Source organism: Elephantulus edwardii, unplaced genomic scaffold (genome assembly GCF_000299155.1).
Source record: "Elephantulus edwardii isolate Elephantulus edwardi_28Jun2011 unplaced genomic scaffold, EleEdw1.0 scaffold00040, whole genome shotgun sequence".
Taxonomy (NCBI): domain Eukaryota; kingdom Metazoa; phylum Chordata; class Mammalia; order Macroscelidea; family Macroscelididae; genus Elephantulus; species Elephantulus edwardii.
Window position 1 is genome coordinate 4,035,788 of NW_006399790.1, and position 23,506 is coordinate 4,059,293.

Genomic DNA, 23,506 nt, shown 5'->3' on the forward strand with positions numbered 1-23,506 from the left:
GTGGAGGGACAGCGCAGGAGGGGAAGGCCCTCTATGAGGTGGATTGATTCAGTGACTGGGGTAATCGGGATGGGTGTGTCAGAGGCAATGAAATGGCACAGGATAGAGCAGGGTTTAGGGCTGTTGTACATAGGTTCGCTATGAGTCGCAAACGACTCGACGGCACATAACAACAACAACAACAGGAAACCCTATGAACTTGGAGAAACAAAGAAAGTTATACAAGTATTCAGGTCTTTCATTCAAAGAGTTGCCATGAGTTGTCTACGACTCGACGGCAGTTAACAACAATATAGAGCGAACTCAGTGGGCCTAGTGGACAGAAAGTGATGCTACCAAGCCAAAGGTGGGTGATTTTAATATGTGGCCCTCAGGGTTAAACATTTTTGGTTTTTGGTTAAACATTCTTCTAACTGGTACATCACTTGTCTGTCCATTTGCTACAGAGATGTAACTCAGGGTGGCTGTGATGCTAAACACCATGACACTGATTTGTCAAACGCAATGGTTACCCATGGTGGACAATGTTTGGTGGAGCCCCCCGATTAAAACAAGCTTGGAAGCAGGAGTGGCATCCACGTCTGAAATAGCGTGCCTCTGGAAACCCTATGAACTTGGAGAAACAAAGAAAGTTATACAAGCGTTCAGGTCTTTCGTTCATAGGGTCACTATGAGTAGTCTACGAGTCGACGGCACTTATCCAGAACAACATCATGTGTCTCTACAACCACACACTTCAGCTTACATCATCCACATTTACGTGAGCCATTTCCCTTATTTTTTTTTGTTTGTTTATTTCTATGAGATCTCCTAGGGAATCGCATAATACAAAGAGAAGAAAAGTAATTAATGGCAAATGATGGCAAGGTATAGCAACTGGGACAATTAATGTTGTTAACCTTTACCTTAAAGGAACTAGTCTTGTACTAGTCATTGTAAAAGAAATTATTCACTCACAGGGTTAATGCAACAACCAATTTATTTACTTCCTTAAGATCTTGTACAAATTTATATAGCAGTCAACTATCTATCTAACATTTACTTTCCATCATCCCTAAGGCTATGGGAATATTACAAGGTGACTGCTCTCTTATTTTTTAATTATCTCTTTTTTTGTTTTTATTCTTTTACAACCAGTTTTATTCCTTCTAAATGAGCTCTCACAGAGGATGCAGTTCATTCTTTTGGTACGCTAGTTTTATTGGTTGTACATTTCAAATTAGGAGTCCCTGGGTACTAGAAATGGTTAAAGACCAAAAGGTAGGTGATTCTAAACCACCCAGAGGAGCCACAAAATAAAGGTCTCCAGATCTGCTTCCACCTTGAAAACCCAATGGAGCATTTTTACTCTGCACACATGGGGCTTCAGTGAGTTGGAATCGACTTGATGGCAACTTACTACAACAACACATTTCAAATTAAATGAGCTCCAGTGGGTTTACATGAGAATCACCAAAAAGCAAGAAAATATGCTAATCAATCAGAAAATCGCACTCCACATAGGGACTGTTCAGGAGAGAGTATAAGTAGAAAGCTCATGTGTTACCAACAACCTGTATTTATCTATCATTAGACAGCAAGTGGGAAAATTCTTCCTGAAACTGCATAAAATGTAGCACTATTATACTGGTTCCCACATCTGAGATGCCTAAAAATGCCTCTTTTCAGCATTTTTTCAATTATTTCCTAACCTTCTAGGCTTTCCTAATTTCCTTTTGCTTGCAATGTCTACATTGCCCAGAGTCTTTTATAATCCCTTTTCTAAATTCCTGACTTCTTGCAGTAATTATGTATTTTCTAGGTTTCCAGACTATCTATAACTTAGGAAAAAAGCCACCCCACACCACTGCCATCAAGTGGATTCTGAAACCCACTGAGTATCTCATAGTGTAAATCTTAACTGGAGTAGATAGTCTCATCTTTCAACCATGGAATAGCTGGCGGGTTTCAACTAGACTCATTATTTTAAACCATGCACTGTTCCATTCCCTTATTCTGTTTGGACAATAACTTTATGGTCTATGTATAGGCTTCACTGCATAGTTTGAATCCACTAAAAAACAAACATGTTGTTGTATACCATCAAGTCAGAACTGACCCATAGTTTACCCTCCAGCAGGTTTTTAGAGACAGTTAATCATATAGGAAGAGACTACCCATCCTTCTTCCAGGGAACACCTGGTGGAATGAACCATATGCCTATGGGATTGCAGTGCAGCTTCTTGCCACTAAACCACCAGAATACAAACATAGGAGTTCTATTTTCTTATTTTTCTTTATTTGCTATTGTTGGGGTTGTCTTCCATCAAGTCAACTGGAGCTCCCAGCAACCCTACAGGACAGAGTAGAACTGCCCCACTGGGTTTCTTAGTCTGTAAGCTACACAGAATTAATTAGCCAGGTCCTTTCTCCTACAGAACCACTGAGGGTTTGAATTAGCAGCTATTGTACCACTAGTGCTTCTTATTGTCTTTAATTGGACTATCTCAAAACTATGTAGCTGCTGCTAAAAGTGTAATAATAGTCTGGCTTGGCCATCCTATCATCTCTTCCCTAATTTGAGTTTTCTTCAGAAAAAGGACTATCTATATGACTAAGCGAAGGCATTTGACTGTGTGGATCGCAACGCATTTTGGCTAACATTGAGAAGAATGTTAATCCCAGAACACTTAATTGTGCTCATACCAAAAGAGCTCGTACTAAAACAGACGAAAAAGCTGTTGTGTGAATGGAACAAGAGAACTGCATGACTTAAATCAGGAAGGATGTGCTTCAAGGTTGTATCCTTTCTCCATACCTATTAAACCAGTATGCTAAGCTAATCATTTAAGAAGCTGGACTCTGTTAAGGGGAATGTGGCATCAGGATCACAAAAAGACTTACCAACAACCTGCCTTATACAGATGACACAACCTTGCTTGCTTAAAGTGAAGAGGATTTGAAACACTTGCTGCAGAAGATCAAGGCTTTCAATATGGATTTCACTTCAACATGAAGAAAACAAAAGCCCTTACTGCCTGGGCCAATAAGAAACATCATGATAGATGAAGAAAGGATTGAAACTGTTAATGGTTTAATCTTACTAGGATCAACAATCAACATCCTTGGTACAAGCAGGCAGATATCAGGTCCAGTGTAAAGGTCCTCTCTAAAATACTGAAAAGCAATGATGTCAGTTTGATGACTAAGGTGTGCCTGAGTAAGGCCATGAATTTTCAATCACTTGTTACGCATCTGAGATCTGGACAATGATTATGGATGACAAGAAGAATTGGTATTTTTTAATTTGAGGTTGGAGAAGAGAATTGATTATCCCATGGAATGACAAAAGAACACATTTCTTGAAGAAGGTACAACCAGAGTGTTCATACCTCAGTCATGTTGTTTAGAGAGGCTATTACTTGGAAAAGGATATCATATTTAGAAAGGTAGGTCGTCAGTGAGAAAGAGGAAGATTCACAATGAGATGGAATGACATGGTGACTATAGCAATGGTCTCAAATGTGTCAGAGATGATGAAGATGGCACAGGATAAGACAGGTTTTAGACCTGTTGTGCATAGGGCAGCTATGAATCATATGCAACTTGACGACACTCAACAATAACAACAAAGGATGGAAATGAATTATAAAGTGTTTTATATATCAAGCCTACTTTCATAAAAGCAGCAAAGGGCTAGTAAATCATGAAGGATCAATGAATGGGTAAGATGCTCTCTAACTGAGAGAAACCTACATACTGAACTCGGAAGCACCTAAGAAGATAAGTTTCATAAAAGAAGGGATTGGCAACTTAAAAATCTATAGGCTACCTAGAAAGCTTGAAGCTCCATCAAGATATGTATAGCCTTAAGATGCAATTTCTTCTTCAAGGGGCTTGTCTGCTCCCAAAGCCTTCAGTAAATTACATGTGGACTAACTACATTATGGCAGGCAATCACATGTCAATACTTTCATAGCAACATCCGGCTTAGTCTTTGACTAAACACTAGAAGCCACTATAAAACACTATAAAACACACATTAACAAAACTGGAAAAGGAAATAGACAACATCACTATAGTACTGGGAGACTTCAAAACACTACTCTCAAGAAAAGACAGAACTACAAGAAAGAAACTCAACAAAGATGCTGAAAAATTAAACAAAAAATAAACCAACCTGATCTTATAGACGGGCTAATGCACCAAAAAACCCCACAGTATACCTTCTCCAATGTGCATGGACCGTTCTCAAGAATACATCATATTTTAGGCCACAAGGCAAGCATCAATAAATTTAAAAACATAGAAATAATACAAAGCATCTTCTCTAACCACAATGCTACAAAATTAGAAATTAATAACAAGAGAATAAAGGAGAAAAACCCCCCATACATTTGGAAGCTGAACAACATCTTGCATGAATATCAGTGGGTACAAGAAGAAATTAAAAACCAAATAAAAAACTTTCTTGAAACAGATGACGATGAAAACACCATCTACAAAAAGCTCTGGGAAATATCCAAAGCAGTAATCAGAGGTCAATATATAGCAATAGGCAAATGCATAAAAAGATAGGGGAAAAAATGACCATTGACTCTCTAACCAAACATCTCCAACAAATTGTAAAAGAACAGCAAGAAGCAGGAGGGGGTGGGCAGGGAGAAAAGTGCAACAATGAATGACTGGAAATCCTAAGTCTCTGTAAACTTTCATTTAGATTAATTTAAAAAAATAAAAAAAAATAAAGAACAGCAAGAAAACCTAATACCCTCTAAAAATACTGAAATTATTAAAGTTAGGGAAGAAAGAAATTAAATAGAAAACAGAAAAACAGTTGAAACTATGAATAAAACTAGGAGTTGGTTCTTTGAAAGGTCAATAAAATTGACAAACCACTAGCAAAACTAGCAAAGGAAAAGACACAAATGCAATGTCACAACAGAACCAACTAAAAAAAAGGGCTAACAATGGAATATTATGAAAAACTATACTGAAATAAATATGAAAACCTAAAGGAAATAGACAAATATTTAGAAAAGCACAACCTACCCAAACTGAAACTGAACACCTGAACAGATCCAATATAAAAGAAGAAATTGAAAAGATAATAAAACAACTTCCAGCCAAAAAAAGTCCTGGACCAGATGGTTTTACAAGTAAATTTTATCAAACATTAAGAGAAGAACTGTCACCAATTCTACATAAACTATTTCAGAAAACAGAAAAAGATAGAATTTTCCCAGATTCAGTCTATGAAGCAAACGTATCCTTGATACCAAAGCCTGGTAAAGAAATCACCAAAATAGAAAACTATAGGCCAATATCTCTAATGACCACACATGCAAAAATCCTGAATAAAATATCAAAAAATAATTCACCAAGATATGCAAGGAAGGTTCAACATAACAATCAATATAATTCACACCATTAAGAAAGCAAAGAACAAGAACCACATGGTCCTATCAATTGATGCAGAAAAGGACTTTGACAAAATCCAACACACTTTACTGATTAAAATACTCAATAAAATAGGATTAGAGGAGAATTTCCTCAACATAGTAAAAAGTATATATGCAAACCCAAGAACCACCATTGTTCTCAATGGAGAGAGATTAAAGGCATTCCCGGTGAGAACAGGAACTAGGAAAGGATGTCCACTATTACCTATCCTATTCAATACTGTATTAGAAGTCTTAACGACAGCAACAAGAGAAGGAAAAAAGAGGTATCTAAATTGGAAAAGAGGAGGTAAAATTATCTCCATATGCAGATGATATGATAGTATACTTAGAAAACCCTAAAGACTCAGCAAGAAAACTACTGGACATAATTGACCAATTCAGCAAAGTGTCAGGATATAAGATCAGCATACAAAAATCATTTTAATTTATCTACAGTGACAAAGAGAATACAGAACTGGAGCTCAGAAAAACAATACCTTTCATAATAGTTAATCACAAGATTAAATACTTGGAACGAAATTAACCAGAAACACAAAAGATCTATTCAAAGATAATTACAGAGCATTACTACAAGAAACAAAGAGACCTGGAGAAATGGAAGGAGAATGTATCTTGCTCTTAGAAAGGAAGACCCAATATTGTGAAAATTGTAATACTATCAAAGGCAATTCCACATTCAATGCAATTTCAATTCAAATACCAATTCTATTCATCAATTAGATGGAAAAAGCAATCTCCAACTTCATTTGGAATAGAAAGAGGCCCCAAATAAGCACAGCACTCCTTAAAAAGAGAAACAAGGTAGGAGGCATCTCACTTTCCAACTTCAAATCCTACTACACTGCCATGGTGGTCAATACAGTATGGTACTGGTACAATGATAGACACATAGATCAATGGAATAGAATTGAGACCCCAGAAATCAGCCTATCTACCTACAGTCAACTGATTTTTGACAAGGAGGTGAAATCAGTTAAGTGGGGAAATGACAGCCCTTTTAACAAATGGTGTTGGCAAAACTGGAAAACTATCTGCAGAAAACTTAAACAAGATCCACACCTCATACTATGCACCAAAAAACAATTCAAAGCAGATCAAGGATCTAGGACTCAAGCCAAGGACTATGAATTTAATCAGAGAAAAGCTTGGAAGAATTTCAGAAACCCTAATCCACAACTCTAATCCATGGCCCTAAGGCCTGTCTTTAATTTTTTTGGTGAAATATTCTTCTAGGTAGTACAGCCCTGGTGTGTCCCACTTCCACTTTCTGTATAGAGGTAACTTGTGGTCACTGTGAAGCTGAACACTGTGACACTGACATGTTAAATGTGATAATGGTCACTCATGGTGGATGGTGTTTGGAGGAGATTCCCGGTTAAAACAAGCTTGGAAGCAGGAGTGGCGTCCACTTTCGAAATAACTTGTCCCCAGAAACCCTATGAACCTGAAGAAAGGATGAAAGTCATGCAAGTGTCAAAGACTTTCATTCATAGGGTCGCTATGAATCCCCTAAGACTTGACGGCACTTAACAATAACAACAATCCACAACATGAACAGTCTTCCAAGTATCCTGAAAAACCTACAACAAGGAGAGGATAAAATAGATTAATGCGACCCTCTAAGATTAAAATCCCTCTTGTTGTTATGTGCCATCGAGTCACTTGTGACTCATAGTGACCCTATGTACAAGACCCCTAAACACTATTCTATCCTGTGCCAAGTTTGCCGTCTCAAACACACTTATTCCCACCACCCCAGTCACAGAATCAATCCATCTCATCGAGAGTCTTCCTCTCCTGCACCGTCCCTCCACTCTCCCAAACATGATGTCCCTCCCGAAGGACCAGGGCCTCCTTGCAACATGCCCAAAGTATGTTGGACGAAGCTTCAGAATTCTTGACTCCAAGGAGCATTCCGACTTCACCCTCTCCAGGACAAACCTGTTTGTTCTCCTAGCAGTCCATGGTATATTCAACACTCTTCTCCAGCACCACAGCTCAAAGGCATCAATTATCTTTCTATCATCCCTATTCACTGTCCAACTCTCTGATGCATAGCACATAATTGCTAATACTACAGCCTGATCAGGCGCACCTTAGTCTCCAGCCTGACATCCCTATGCACATCCAAAAACTTCTCCAACAGGGTGAAAAGGGAAGCCACAGACTGGAAAAAATATGTCTGATAAGGAAGTTATATCTAGAATTTATAGACTACTAGAACACCACAACAAGATAAAGGTAAACAAACCAATTGCAAAATGGGCACAGGATACAAACAGACCAAATAATATGAACATCAAAGAAGACATTCAGATAGTGAATACACACATGAAGTGTTCAAAGTCCCTAGCTCTAATAGAGATGCAAATCAAAACAACTATGAGATATCATCTCACTCCAGTAAGAATAGTAAAATTCAACAGAGAAGCAAACAACAAATGCTGGTGAGGTTGTGAAGAAACTGGAACCCTTATTCACTGTTGGTGTCAGTATAAAATGATGCAACCACAATGGAAGGCAGTATGGTGCTTTCTCAAAAAGTTGGAAATAGAATTCCACTATGGGCAATATGCCCTAAAGAAACCAGAACTGCCACTCAAGCAGATATATGCACATTCATGTTTATTGCTGCCTTTGTTCACAATAGCAAAAAGATGGAAACAACCCAAATGCCCATCAACAAACAAATGGATAGAGAAGCGCTGGTATATTTACACAATGGAATATGATGCTGCATTGAAAAACAAGGAACTCGTTAAATACTACATAAAATGGGTGACCTGGAAGGGCATTATATTGAGTGAAGTATCTCATTCACAAAGGGACAAATTCTGCATAGTGCCACTGTTGTAAAATGGGACTGACATGGAGGTTTGGGGGAACCTAAGAGAGGATAACTAAATATACTGCATTGAAACAGATGAGGGGAAGAACTGTTTAAAAGGAATATACGATTAGGTACTCTTTTCATAACAAGAGTCCAGAATAAGAGCTGCATAGTAAAGTGGATTGGGGGGAGGGGCTGATTTTATAACAATGAAAATATTTTTTTTCTTTTCAAAGTGAAAAGTGAACTGGGGGAGGGCTGGGCAGGGAGGAAAACGTGCAGCAATGAATGAAAATCCAAAGTCTGTAAATTTCATAAAGTTATATAGATTGTAAAAATACTAAGCACTACACATAAAGTTCTGTAGTATTACCTGTGGGAAATAGAACAAATAGTACTTAGAAATATAGGCTTAAATAGATTTACCATAAGGAATATTTTAAACATCCAAATGACTCAAGACTAGAAAAAGAATAGCATGTTAAATATAAAGAATTAGAAGGTCAAAAATAATGAAGATCAGTGCAGACATGATGACTTAGGAGATGGCAGTATCTGATGAAAGCTAGTACTTCAGAAAGATTTATAGAACAGTTTTATAAGCATCTTCAATTACAAGGGCAAGAAATAGAAATAAATGACATTATATAAAAATAATTGGACAAACAAAACATAGCAGCAGATTACTTAAAGATTATAAAAGAACACGCTAAGTTTTACCATTACATCATGCTTACAAATGGAAGACCAGTAAAGGTTTTATCTACAGAATTGTTTTACCTAATAAACTCAAAAGAATGATAGAATTACAGAATTACGATTGTGCAATCCCTAATGGTTTAATGGGTAAAGGCAATTATCCTCAATGACTGTCAATGTCACTACAAAGGGAAATACCAGACATTATGTATCATCTCCTAATAGAAGTGCAGTATGTCCTTTTAGTATGTGCATGCCAATAAACAACTAAACAAGTAAAACTTTATATGAACAGTAATTACTTATAATTATTGATAATTATTTATGCCAAGTCTCAGGTATATTGGGTTTATTTCTCCACTACATGCACTGTTGTATATGCTCGTAAATGATAAAAGTATGCCTTTAAATTTGGAAAGCTCTAAATTTGAAATGGAAGAAAGAAGTTTTAACAAAATGGAAAATGTCTGTACAGGTATATAAAGAAACAGAAAAAAAATATAAATGGAGACTTTGTTACTAACCCAGTAACCCTTAAAATATTCCAAGGCCCAGTATATTAAATAGCCAGGGGAAAATGAAACATCATGCTAAGTAAATGTTTCTAAACCACAAAAATAATGGAAAATTACTCAACCAATTTAACATACTAGCTTTCCTTGATGCAAAGACCAGAAAAAGATAACCTAAGAAAAGAATACTCAGGTCAGTTTCCCTCACATACAAAAACAAACAAACAAACAAACAAACAAACAAATCCACAACACCCCATAAATCAATTCAAAACCTAAAGAAATTTATAGCAGATCCACTATAGCACAAAAGTAAATGAAAAATTTGTTGTTGTTGTTTGTGGTTAGGTATCATCGAACAAGTACAACTCACAGTGACCCTATGAACAACTTGAATCCTATCCTATCCTGTCATCCTTATCATCTCTGATACCCTAGAATCCATTGCTGCAGTCACCATGTCAATCCATCTCAATGAGTTTTTTTCCTCTATTTTGTTGACCCTCACCCCTTCCAAGCTTGATATCCTTTTCCAAAGAATAGCCACTTATGGCCTAGTTAATGGTAAGAAGCTGCACTGCAATCTCAAAAGCACTTGGTTTGAATCCATTAGCTGCTCTGTGCGAGAAGGATGAGCAATTTGCTCTCATACAATTAAATGCCTTGAAAGCCCACTGGCAGGTCAACTATGGGTCAGTCCTGACTTGACAGCATGCAACAACAACAACAACAACAAATGAAGAATAGGCTACGCTTTCTTGATCCTTCATACTGATTCAATCTCTATCTATGTTTAGCAAATTATTCAAGAAGCTGGACTCTATGAAAAAGAATGTGGCATTAAGATAAGAATGTTCATAAATAAGCTTTTATATGCAGTTGACACAATATTGATTGCTGAAAGTAGAAGGATTTGAAGCATTTGCTACAGAAGATCAAACACTATAGCCTTCAATATGGGTTGCATCTCAGTATCAGGAAAAGAAAAATTCTCACCACTGCACTGATAAGTCATATCATGATAGAGAAAAGATCTTACTTGGATCCACAAGCAATACACTTGGGATTAGCAATCAGAAGATCAGGAGATGTATTGCACCAGGAAAGTCTGCAGACAAGGCCCTCTCCAAATTACTGGGGAACAATGAGGTGAGTTTGAGGAGTTAAGTGTATCTAATTCAGGATATGGTCTTTTCAATCCGTTGCTATGTCGCTGAGAGCTTGGCAATGAATAAGGACAATAGAAGCACTGATGTCTTTGAACTGTGGTGTCAGAGAAGAGTAGTGAATGGACTTTTAAAAAAAATCCAAATATGTCCTGGAGAAAGCATAGTCAGATGATCCTTGAAGGCAAAGATGGTGAAGCTTCATCTCACATGCTTTGGCAAAGTTGGTAGGAGAGGCTATTCCTTACATAGGGAGAGACAACATGCTTAGAAAAGTGGAGGGACGAGAAAGAAGAGGAAGATTCTCAACCAGGTTTGACAATCTCATTGACAGAGTGACTATAGCAATGGGCTCCAGTGTGGCACAGATTGTGAGGATGGTACAGGATAGGACAGGGTTCAGATTTGTTGTTCATAGGGTTACTGTGAGTTACACATGACTCAACAGCACCTAACATCAGCAGCACTATAATTTAGGGAACTCTGGTAGCCTAGTGGCAAGGAGTTATATTACCAACCCAAAAGCAAGCAGGCAGAATCCACTAGCTGTTCTGTGGGAGAAACTTTCCTCTCATGTGATTTATGCCCCTGAAAATCCACTAAAGGGTCACCTATGAGTCTGTTCAAAATCAATGGTACATAACAACAATAAGGAACAAAAAGGACATTTTGTTGACTGTCAATGGGAAATCATGCTAGTAGATCACCACCCATCTGTCAGCTTTTTGCCTCTTTGATTTTTTCTTTCTGTGTTTGCTTTAATTTTGTTTTTCCCCTACTGTGGTAACTTATATGCTGCTTTGAAGATGGAAGCTATAGCACTAGTATTTCAGATACCAGCAAGGGTCACCCATGGTGGACAGGTTTAAGTGGAATTTCTAGACTAAGACACACTAGCAAGTAGGCCTGGACACTCATTTCAGAAATAATAAGCCCTTTAAAACACTATGAATAGCCATGGAACATTACTAAGTATTACTCAGACAAGGCCCTCAGATTGGAAGGCACCCAGAATACTACTGGGGATAAGTTGCCTCCTCAATATAGAGTCTATCTAAGGAGAGTCCACCCTATGAGTTGGCTCCTAGTGTCTGATGGCAGTCATGTAAGGGAAGTTTTGGGGGTTGTGTTTGATGTGTGTTACTGTTCTTCTCCGCCCCCACCCCCGCAAAAAAAAAAAGCAGGTGTCAGTTGAACTTTTGACCAATGATGGAGGCCTGCTTAAGGGTGTGTCTTTAATTGGATTGTACACACAAAATAATAAAATTTACACCAGATGCTCTGCTGGAAAAGGAGGGGGCAATCTCCTCCTGTACCTGTCAGATCTGATTTGACGGTACGCATAAAAATAACATAATAAAAATTCAAAAAATAAAATTCTGTATGGCCCTCAGGCCAAATTTATTAATTTTAGAATTAATATTCTTTAGGTGATACAGCAATCGTTTGTCTAGTTCCTATACTGAATACCTTGGAGTTGCTGTGATACAGAACACTGTGCCATAGTCATGTCAAATACCATAACAGTCACCCATCATGTACAATGTTTAGAGGAGCTTACAGATTGATTCAGGTTGTGAAGCAGGAGTGGCATCTACTTCCTAAACTAGATGCCTCTGGAAAATCTATAAACTCTTAAATGTACAGAAATGATGTTAGTTATAGAACAGAGTTCAGGTCTTTTGTGCAAGGGTCGCTATGAGTCTTACTTGACTTGGTAACACTTAACTACTGCTAAATGAAACTAGTGTTGTTATATATGGAGGAGTCTTCCACTTTGTACATCATTCTTTGTCAATGTGCTGTATGAAGTAACATAGATTTGCTGTGATGCTGAATTTTGTGCCATTGGGGTATCAAATACCATAATGGTTTCCCATGTTGGACAGTGTTTGGAGGAGCTCCCAGTTGTAAAACAGTTTTGGAAGCAGGAATGGCATGCACTTCCTAAACTACACGTCAATGGAAACTCTATGAACTTGGAGAACCAACAATAGTTATGGAAAGGTCTTTCGTTCATAGAGTCGCTATGAGTCATGCTTGACTCAACGGAAATCAGCATCAGCAACAATAAATGATGTGGATGGAACAAAGCTTTGAGCCAGTAAAAGACCTTCATTTGCAGGTATCACATTTTTGGACATATTGTTAGGAGATGCTATTCCTTAAAAAGGGGCATCATGCTTAGTAAGGGCAGTGAAGGAGAGGAAGAAAATGGCTCAAATGTGTTTGGAAAGACAAGAATGTGTAGGATGGGGAATGTTTGGATCTGTTGTGTATAGGGATGGTAGGAGTTAGACATGACTTGACAGCACCTACAAACAATAACAACAACGTGCACATGGACCTCCCCACAGGGAATAAACAGGAAACAAATCTATCACATTTGTGGAAAGAAGGTGGAAAACCTCAATGTCAACAGTCAGAATAAGGTTAAGGAGAAACTATGGAGGAGACCATCAACTGCTTATATGCAAATTTCAGATGAAGAAAATTACACAAGTTTAAAAAAGCCAAAGTGCAACCCTCAAAATGTCTCACTTGAATTTAGAAATCATCTCAAAAAAGATTTGATGCACTGAACATGCATCTATGGCGGATAACTTTCAGAGAGGTTTCCAGGGTAAGATGGACTGGAAAGTAGAATTGGCAATTTACTTCAGGGGGAGAGGGGAGGGGACACCAGTGAAAACTTAGGAATAGCAGCAGCAGGACCCTATCTAAAATAGTGCTAGAAGACGAGCTGTTCAGGTGGGAAGGCACTCAAATTATAGCTGGGGAAGAACAATTTCTTGAAAATAAGCAGAGTTGAACTTAATGATGTAGCTGAGGTAAAGTATTCAGGATCCATACTTACTGATGTGGCATGATTCAAATGAAGAACAACTGCCTGCCAACATCAATTAAATGAGGATGTAGAAACACACGAAGTTTGAATCTAGGGAAACTGGACATTGTCAAACATGAAATAGAATTCAAAAGGTCACGGGGTGGGGGGAAGACAGGAAAATAAGTCAATATCAAATAATTGTTTTTAAAGTTAAAAAAAGAAAAATAACACAAACGATAATGTATATGAATAATCACATGAAACACATTGTAAATGAAAGATTATATAAAACACAATGTATATGAATGAAGCATAATGTAAAGGAATTATTATATGAAAACCAAGAAAAATCTTTTTAAAATAAAAAAGACAGAAAAAAGATCAAAATGTATGACAGAAGAAACTCAGATGCTTGTTTTGGAATATAATATACAGAAGCTATAATAAATGGAAGAAATGATGAACTAAAAAAGACCTAAACAGAAGAAGTCAAAGGGCAGCTCCAAAGATAAGGCATTGTATTATATAATATGTAACACTAAGAAAATGAAAATGGAAGACTATGCATAAGAATTCTCATTTTAAAAGAAGTAAGCCTCAAATTACAATTATTGAAGTATAAACAAAATATTGAATGATGCAAAAGCACCAAAAGAAGATAGGAAGAATAAAGAGACCACTGATTAAAAAGGATTAGTTAATGTTAAGCATTTTAAGAGGTACTATGTGATCAAGTACCAACAGCAGTCAAAAAAAAGTCCAAACTGCAGTGAAAAACAAGGCCCCAGGGATTAACAAGTGAAAAACTGAAATGTTTCAACAAACAGATGCAGCACTGACAGTAAATGGAAAGAAGTTTGTAAGAAAGCCACCTGACCAAACAATAGGAAGAGATCCATAAAAATAAAAGTGATCATAGAGAATGGATGAATTACAGAACAATATCAGAAAGAACACACACAATAAAATCTTCCTGAAGACAATCCAAAATGTTGTAGTAGTATGTTGTTATCTACTATCGAGTCGTCTGTGACTCATAGAAACCCTATGTACATAAGCTCTGAAATCTGCTCTATCCTGAGCCAAACTCAATGTTGCCAATAGAATTTTACCAGTCACTGAGTCAATCCATCTCATTCTGGGTCTTCATCTCCTACACTGTCCTTCCATCATTTCAACCATGATGTTCCACTACAAGGTCTGGTCCCTCCTGGCCACGTGCTGAAAGTATGTGAGATGGAGCTTCAAAATCCTTGCCTCCAAGATGTAGCCTGCTTTGACCCTCTCCATGAGAGACCTGTTTCTTCTCCTGGCAGACCATGATATGTTCAATACTCTTATCCACCACCACAGTAGAAGGACATCAATCTTTCTTCTATCATCATTGGTTATTGTCCAGCTCTAGGAAGCAGAGAAAGTAATTGAAAAGCCCTTGGTCAGGATGAGGCACATCTTAATTATTCTAGACTAATACTGTTAATCTTCAGTACTCTAGAGAGGCCCATAAACACAGACTTTCCTAATGCAATTTACTCTTTTGATTTCCTGGCTGCTGGTGCCAAGAGTGTTGCTTATGGAATCAAGCAAGCTAAAGCTATTAACAATCTCAATCTTTTCTCTGTCTATCATGAACCTGTCAAATGGCCTAGTGGTGAGAACCTTTGTTTTCTTAATGCAGAGCTTCAATTTTGCGACTCAGCGGCACATAACAGCAACAACAACAGAGCTTCAATACATATGGAAGACTACAGTCACTGACCAGGCAACAAATGGCTCGTGTCCTTCTCAGTTTCAGCAAGCAAAGTTGTGTCATCTGCATAACGAAGATTGATGAATCTTCCACCAATCGTGATGCCACATTCTCCTCATGAAATCTAGCCTCTCAAATGATATGTTGTACGCAGACTGAAAAGGTTAGCAGTCTGACAGGTTTATCACTATGTCACCAAGCATGAGATAGAGAATATACAATATTTATTACTGTGGAAGGGAATATTGAAAAGATGTCCATGCTGTCTTAGTTCAAGCTGTATCTTTCTGAATATCAAAATAAACCAGTGAAAAGTAAAATGAAAAGAAAGAGTGAATAATGGTGACAATATTTTTAGGTACCTTCGAATCAGTTTCCACTCAGAGAAGTCCAACAAAACAACAACACAACAAACCAGAAAAATTTCATTCTATGTTTGCAGAGCAGAACTACTCCATAGATTTCAAGGAAGGTGATCTTTGAAAAGCAGATCCCTAGGCCTTTCTACCAAGGTACCCGAGAATGGATCAAACAATGAAACTTTCAATTTGAAGTTGAGCAACTGAGTTTGTTTCTGCCATGCTGGGATTCAAATACATGTCAACATTATTTTAGTATTTTTGCACATTTAAAGTCTTACCTGTTGGAGATGCTAAGGTGTCAGTTGATCTTGGGCTGCTGTTTTCTCTGATAAAAATGTACTGTGGGGAAAAAATAAAAGAAAGAAAAAATATCAACAACAGCAGTAAAGAAAAAATATTGAAAATGTTCTATGAGATATTATATCTGTGTTGAACTGGATATGTGCACATGGGGTATGCCCAGGTGTTCAGAAAGGTCTAAAAGAAGACAACTGAATTGTTGTTGTTGTTGTTGTTGTTATGTGCCATCGAGTCACTTGCAACTCATAGCAACCCTATGTAAAAGAGCCCTAAACCCTGCTCTATCCTGTTCCAATCTAATCATCTCTGACACACTTACTCCTACCACCCCAGTCACAGAATCAATCCATCTCATTGAGAGTCTTCCTCTCCTGTGTTGTCCCTCCACTATCCCAAACATGATGTCCCTTTCCAAGGACCAGTCCCTCCTTGCAACATGTCTAAAGTATGTTAGATGAAGCTTCATAATCCTTGACTCTCCGTTCCAACTCCACGACAAACCTGCTTGTTCTCCTGGCGGTCCACGGTATATTCAACACTTTTCTCCAGGACCACAGCTCAAAGGTATCAATTCCCTTTCTATCATCCCTAGTCATTGTCCAGCTTTAGCAAGCAATTGCAAAGACTATATCCTGGATCAGGTGCACCTTAGTCTCCAGCCTGATGTTGTTGTTCTTCAGTACTCTGGAGAGGTCCCTGACAGCTGACTCTCCCAATGTAATTTGTCTCTTGATTTCCTGGCTGCTGGTATAAAGAGTGTTGACTGTGGAACCAAGCAAACTAAAACTGTTAACTATCTCAATCTATACACCATCCATACTGATGTTGCCAATTGGTCCAGTGGCATCTTTGTTTTCTTGATGTTGAGTGTCAATCCGTATTGAAAGTTGCAGTCCTTGACCCCATTCAGCAAGTGCTTCAGGTCCTCCTCAATTTCAGCAAGCAAGGTTGTGTCATGTGCATAACACAGGCTGTTGATGAATCTTCCACCAATCCTGATGCCACAATTCTCCTCGTACAGCCCAGCAACTCGAATGATCTATTCTGCATACAGATTGAAAAAGGTAGGGAGACAGAATACATCCCTGGTTGACACCCTTCCTGATTTTGAACCATGTAGTTTCTTTGCTCTGTTCTGACGACTGCCTCTTGGTCCAAGTACAGGTTACTCATAAGCACAATCAACTGTTCTGCGATTCCCATTCTTCTCAGAGTCAAAAAAATTTGCAAAGTCAATGAAGCACAGATAGACATTCCTCTGGTACTCTCTGCTTTTTGCCAAGATCCATCTAACCTCTTCTAAACCCAAACTGCACATCTAGCAGTTCTCTGGTGATGTGATTTTCAAGCTGTTTTTGGATAATTATGAGCAAAATCTTGCTTTCATATGATATTAATTATACTGTTTGATAATTTCTGCACTCTGACAGATTACTTTTCTTTGGAATGGGAACAAATATTGATCTCTTCCAGTCAGTTGGCCAGCTGGCTGTCCTCCAGATTTCTTGGCACATCTTAGTGAGCAGCATCAGTGAGATGCAGGGCAGCATCTGTTGGTTGAAATAGGTCAACTGGTATGCCACCAACTCCTAGAGCCTTGTTTTTTGGCAATTCTTTTAGAGGAACTTGAACTTCCTCCTTCATCACCACTCTTGCTCATAAGTTATTTCATGAAATTCTTCTGTGTAAGCCAATTCCTTCTGATATAGTGACTCTGAATTAGTCTGAACAAATTTTTGCTTTGTATTTCCACATTAGTGTCTTCCCAGGGTTTATTAAAGCAATGAGTTTTACTGCTCCACTCTTGCAATCTAAGGCAGTACTGCAGAGTACCCCAGCATGACCATGGGGATACTTTAAAGCAGTACACACATTTGGGTTAGTTAAGGCAATATGAGTAATTGTAATTGTATCAGTCTAGAGATTAGGTGCACCTGCTCCAGGCCATGGTCTTCACAATTATATGTCATACATCAGAGAGCTAGACAATGTCTAAAGATTACTGAAGAAGAATTGATGCCTTGAAAAGAGTTGTGATACTAGAGAAGAGTTTTGAATATAGCATGAACTGCCAGGAGAATAAATAGGTCTGTCTTAGAGAGGGTGAAATCAATTTTCTCCTTGGAGCCAAGAATTTTGAAGCTCTGTTTCACGTACTTTGGGCACATGGCAAGGAGGGACTGGTTCTTAGAGAACAACATCATGCTTTGAATGGTGGAGCAACAGTGCAGGAGAGGAAAACACCGGATGAGATAGATTGACATGATAACTTGGACAATGGGATTAGGTGTGCTGGAGTTAACGAGACTGGCTCAGTATAGGGTCACCATAAGTTACAAACAACTCAATGGCATATAAAAACAATGACAATAAGGCCATATGACTCCACAGTATGTGTTAATAATAAACAAAAAAATATTTAGGGAATGACGACTTGCCCTTGTTATAATTATTTTCATCAAATATAAGGAATGGAGTAAAAATTTATATAGCAGGCATCATTGAAATCACATATAACAAGATAGGAATTTGTTACTGAAATTTTAAAGGACTGTCAATCAGTCAAGGAAATCCAAAGCATAGCTGTCATGTAAGCACCCCCTTTAATTTCTCAGGGTTTGACCTCCTCAGAGGCCCGCCCCTCAGGACTGGGCTTCCACAGAGCCTTGTTCCTCAGACCCTCACCAATCAGAGCTGCTCCACTCCCATTAGTCTAGCATGACTAAAGTGAAGACTCCCACTTCCTTCGGAGTAGGGGTGTACAGGAAATGAGGAACTTGTATTGAAGTTGACTGAATCATCTCAGAGAGAAAAACATCCCAGACCCTCCCAGAAGTCAATTAAAAGCCTCCACGGGACTTTAGTATGACCTCCTAACCCACTCCCTCAACTCAAGAAAAGCCAGAGTCCTGGCACAACACAGCCTACTGGCAGTCATGGTAGGGTCCAAATGGGCGTGGCCGGAAGTTAGTCACTTACTTCCGCCCTGGGAAATGTGCGGCGATTACCGATTGGAGCAGACATTTTGGGCGGCAGGGAGGCTGATCCAGTAAAGGTCTAGTGCTCAGGTAATTACATCAAGATTGCGTTGTTGAGCCACACACTGGGGACAGAAAAGACCTCAGAACATCCTGCCCCATCCTGCCCTCGCTGTCAGCTGTGGGAAACCCAAAACGGCCAACCGTAAGAACCACTGCTGGAGCCATTATTTTGGCTTTCGGGTACCAGGATAAAGGCTGAGGCTGCTGGGCCCAAGCCTGTAAATGGGGAAATCCTCGTCCCTGAAAAGAGCAGTAATGAGAAGTACAGTGGGAAGCTAAAGGCTCCAAAACTGAGGGCAGAGTTGGAACCATTGGTCTAAGGGGTCGACCTTCATCAATAAGGTCGTCTTCCAGGAGTCAGAGAGCTGACACTGAGGGCTTCAGGAATTCTTCAGCCCTGAAATTGGGCACATCCTAATCCTTCAGCCACTGGAAGACCAGGGGTAGAAATCAGGTGGACAATGGCTCGGTTCCTCTTCCAGGATCCCTGTAAAGACAGGGCTTAGAGTTGAGAGAACGCAATAAAATTGTAGTCCCTCCTTGAAGTCAAACTGAGGGTCTTAATTGAGTGAGAACCCTCAAATCTGACCAGCATATATACTTAAAATGGTTTCGTCATAGGGTGTCCCCTGTCAGGGGTGGTGGGCTTCACTCCCCTCTTTTGGATTCCAGGGAGGTTTAAGAGCAGGAAAGGGAGAAGAGGTAGTTCCCGCAAAGGTCCTATCACTGGTGGTTCAAATCCAGCAGCAGCTTAACAGGAGAAAGGTGGGCGATCTGTGTAAGTTAGAGCCTATCGAACTTGCTGGAGGGGGAGTTCTGAGTTGGTTCTAGCTCAGCTGTAATGAGTTCAAAGCCAAGGAAAGGGAATTCAGAACCTGCCAACCACTGATACGATGCTCCTGGATGTGAGCTGAGGGACCTGCTTATAAAAAACCAAGCAGCTCAAATGATGGCAGACCCAGTAAGCCACAAGTAGGTCTGTTAAGCACTGACCACAGCTTCACTCTGATTTTCTCTGCAGGGTTGTCAAGAGCATCACCATGCCTCGTTCTCGGAAGAGAAAGCTCTCTGCCCGTAGGAAGAATCAGCGTGTCCAAGCTGAAACCTGCATTTCCAGGGGTGCTCAAGCATATGCAGTGGAGGAGGAAGTGTCTTCTTTGTCTCCTCCTTTAGAGGATACTCCTGAGAACTCTGCTGGTGCTGCCATGATGGAGGAGTTCGAGAGCATCCCAGCCATCACCATTCCTCCTGTTCATGGAGATGCCAAGAGCCAAGATGAGGAAATGCCAGGCCACTCTCAGCCATCATCCTCCACTGATCTCCCAAGAAAAGATCCACTAACCAGGAAAGCCAGCATGCTGGTGCAGTACCTGCTGCACAATTACAAGAAAAGCAAGCCCATTTTGAAGGAAGATTTGCTCAAGATTGTCAACGAAAAGCACCAGGAGCACTTCTCTGAGATCATGAGAAGGGCCACCAAGTACATGGAGCTGGTCTTTGCTCTTGAGTTGAAGGAAGGCAACCCCAGCGGGACCTCATATAACCTGGTCAGCCAGCTGAGTTTGAGTAGTGAAGGGGTTTTAAGTAGTCGTATGGGTGTGCCCATGACTGGCTTCCTGATGATTCTTCTGGGTGTGATCTTTATAAATGGTAATAGGGCCCCTGAGGAAGAAGTCTGGAAATTCCTCAAGGTGTTAGAGGTGTATCCTGGGAAGAAATATCCCATCCTTGGGGAACCTAGGAAGCTTATCACTAAAGATTTGGTGGAGGAAAAGTATGTTGTGTATCAGCAGGTACCCAACAGTGATCCTCCAAAGTATGAATTCCTGTGGGGCCCGAGGGCATATGCCGAAACCAGTAAGATGAAAGTCCTGGATGTTTTGGCTAAGATTAATGATACTGTGCCCAGTGCCTTTCGTTCTCTGTATGAAGAAGCACTGAGAGAGGAGGCAGAGAGAGGTCAAGCCAGAGCTGCTGCCAGGGCAACAAATCTTGAGGCCTGAGCAGCTTCCTAGGCCATGTATCCAAGTTCCTCCTATAACTACTGAAGTGTTAGCAGATACTGTACTTTGTGGTTGAACAGAACTGTCAGTCTTTTAAGCAGTAGAAGTAGAATTGAGATGGAGGGAATGTCTATTGTCTCTTTGTTCCTGTAGTCCATGAGTAATTAGGATATGTGTATGAGTGTACTAATTGAGGATATTGTCTAGATGCCACTCGACCACAACTTTTTTCACTTTGTAAGTTTATGAATGATATGGTCCATACATGCAACGCTGTTGATCATTTTTAACACTGTTGTAATGCTTGTCAGACAAAGAAGAAAATGTGATTGGAATGGAAATATTTGGGGAAATGTGAGAACCCCTCATTAAAATACTTGTGATCATTAAATGGAGGGGTGAAAAGGTAAAAGGGGATTGATTCCTGTGACATCTGACTTTGAACACTAAAGATACACATATGGAAATGTATAATTGTTTTCAGGAAGCATATGCATAAATTTGTTCAAGACTATATGATAAAATAGATAACAAATTCAAAATCTTGTCCACTGTCTTTCTCCTGCCTTTCCCCTATACCAGTATTAATTGAGCATATGCTCTTTGGAAGTTTCTCTGTAACAGCTATGTTTGCTAAGTAATAGAGGGCAGGGCACTTCGCACAGAAGCTCAGAATCTCGGAACAGTTTGGTGTGTAAGAGACGGAGATAGAGTCAGAGGCCTGAAGAGCAAATACTAATAAGGACTGAAGAGTGGAGGGGGTGAAGGGGTTAAGAGGTGGTGGTGGCAGAAGAGGGCCTTCCTGATGAGAGAGCTCAAGAAAACTCAAACTCATTGCTGTTGAGTCTGAACCAACTCCTACCTGACCCTCCATTGGATTTTGGGAGGCTGTAAATTTCCCAAGAGGAGACTATCCATCTGTCTTCTATCAAACAGCTGGTAGATTTGAATTGTGTGCCTTTACTTCATAGTATAACTCCTTACCGATTACACCACAGACACAAATGCCTGAACAGGGAAGTTTGGGACTTTGGGATACTGCAAGTCTCTCCATGGGAGGTCATTTTACATCAAGGTGCCTGAAGTAGGGGAAGGGTCAGGAGCTTGTGGAAGAAGTCTAATGAACCCGCAGAAGAATACACTGGGCCAAGCACTCCTTTGATGTGGAGATATTGGGTGGGAAATGGGGGAACACACTTCACATTTACTCTGGCAATGCAGGTAACCTAGATGTGGAGCAGTTAAGAAGGTACCCTGTTCTCTGTCCTCTTGTTCCAGTACACTTTAACTCATGCACTGACTGGCTGTTTTATGTGCAATGGTGTCCATGGGGTTCTCAAGAGAAAGAGGTAATGTCAAGAAGCCTAGAGTTCCATGGACCTGGAACACTTAACTTGGGCTGAGCAAGAAACAGCCTGTTTGTAAAAAGATTGCAGTTGGTGTGGAGGTGGCAGTGTCTGACCTCCATAAGACGGACCAACAGTAGCCAATCACACATCTGTAACACAAAACCAATTCCCATAAAGTTACACATCCTACACACACCCAGCACACATTTCTACAACCCATTTTCTGATCTGTCTCTGTCACAAGCAGGAATCTTTGTGGCCCTACAGGATAAAAACTGCATGCTCCATCTCACATACTTTGGGCATGTTTCCAGGAGTGGCAAGTCCCTGGAGTAGGACATCATGACTGGAAGGGTGGAAGATAGCAAGACTGACAATGAGATGGACTGACACTGAGACAAATGATGTTAGGTGTATTAGAGACAATGAGACTGGCTCAGGATAGGGAAGGGTCCAGAGTTAATGTATATATGGTTGATATGAGTCTCATATGATATGCACTTGAACTCGTACACTGACTGGCTGTTTTGTGTTTTTTTTTATCTATATGAATGATTATATTCAAACCATTAACAAAGGGTACTGTATGATTCATTGAATAATATGGTTCATGTAAAACACAGATTCAGACACACAGACAAAAATGTATTTTATGTATTTCTATATATGAGCTATTGGGGTAAATTCTAAGATTAGAACAACAGACAAAATAGATCCTGAGCAAAATGTGTAAGGCAACAAATCACACTGTCATCAAGCAGAGCCAATTTTTACTTGTGGTTAATCTCTATCAGGTGTTTTTAGGCTGTCCATCAAAATGAAGATGGACTGTCCTTCTTCCTAAGAGACATTGATGGATTCAAACATCCAGAGAATCACATTCTTTGGATTAGTGATGCAACAACCCACTAGAGACCATGCCACCAGAGTTCCTGGTCTAAGGGCAGTGAAGTGAATTTTGATTGTTTTAACCAAGTAAAATAAAAATAATGTTGGCTTAGTCAAAGGAGAATAGTATGAAAATAAACTTGAGATAGTGATATGAAATAATAAGGAGAATTGGATGATACAGGAAGGTGGAAGCAGTAATTGCTTGAAAATTTTTTCTGAGTGCAAGAATGGACTGAACCTAAGAAACAGCCACTAAAATGTTGTCTTTGGTCATAAAATTGAAAGGAAAGAAGAGGAATATCGGTACCGATACACTGATATTGTAGGTA

The 23,506-nt window shown here is 39.4% G+C and overlaps 1 pseudogene; it reads left to right on the top strand.

The window, feature by feature from the left end:
• LOC102853425 overlaps window positions 1-23,506 on the top strand; it is a 51,538-nt pseudogene that overhangs the window by 24,640 nt on the left and 3,392 nt on the right.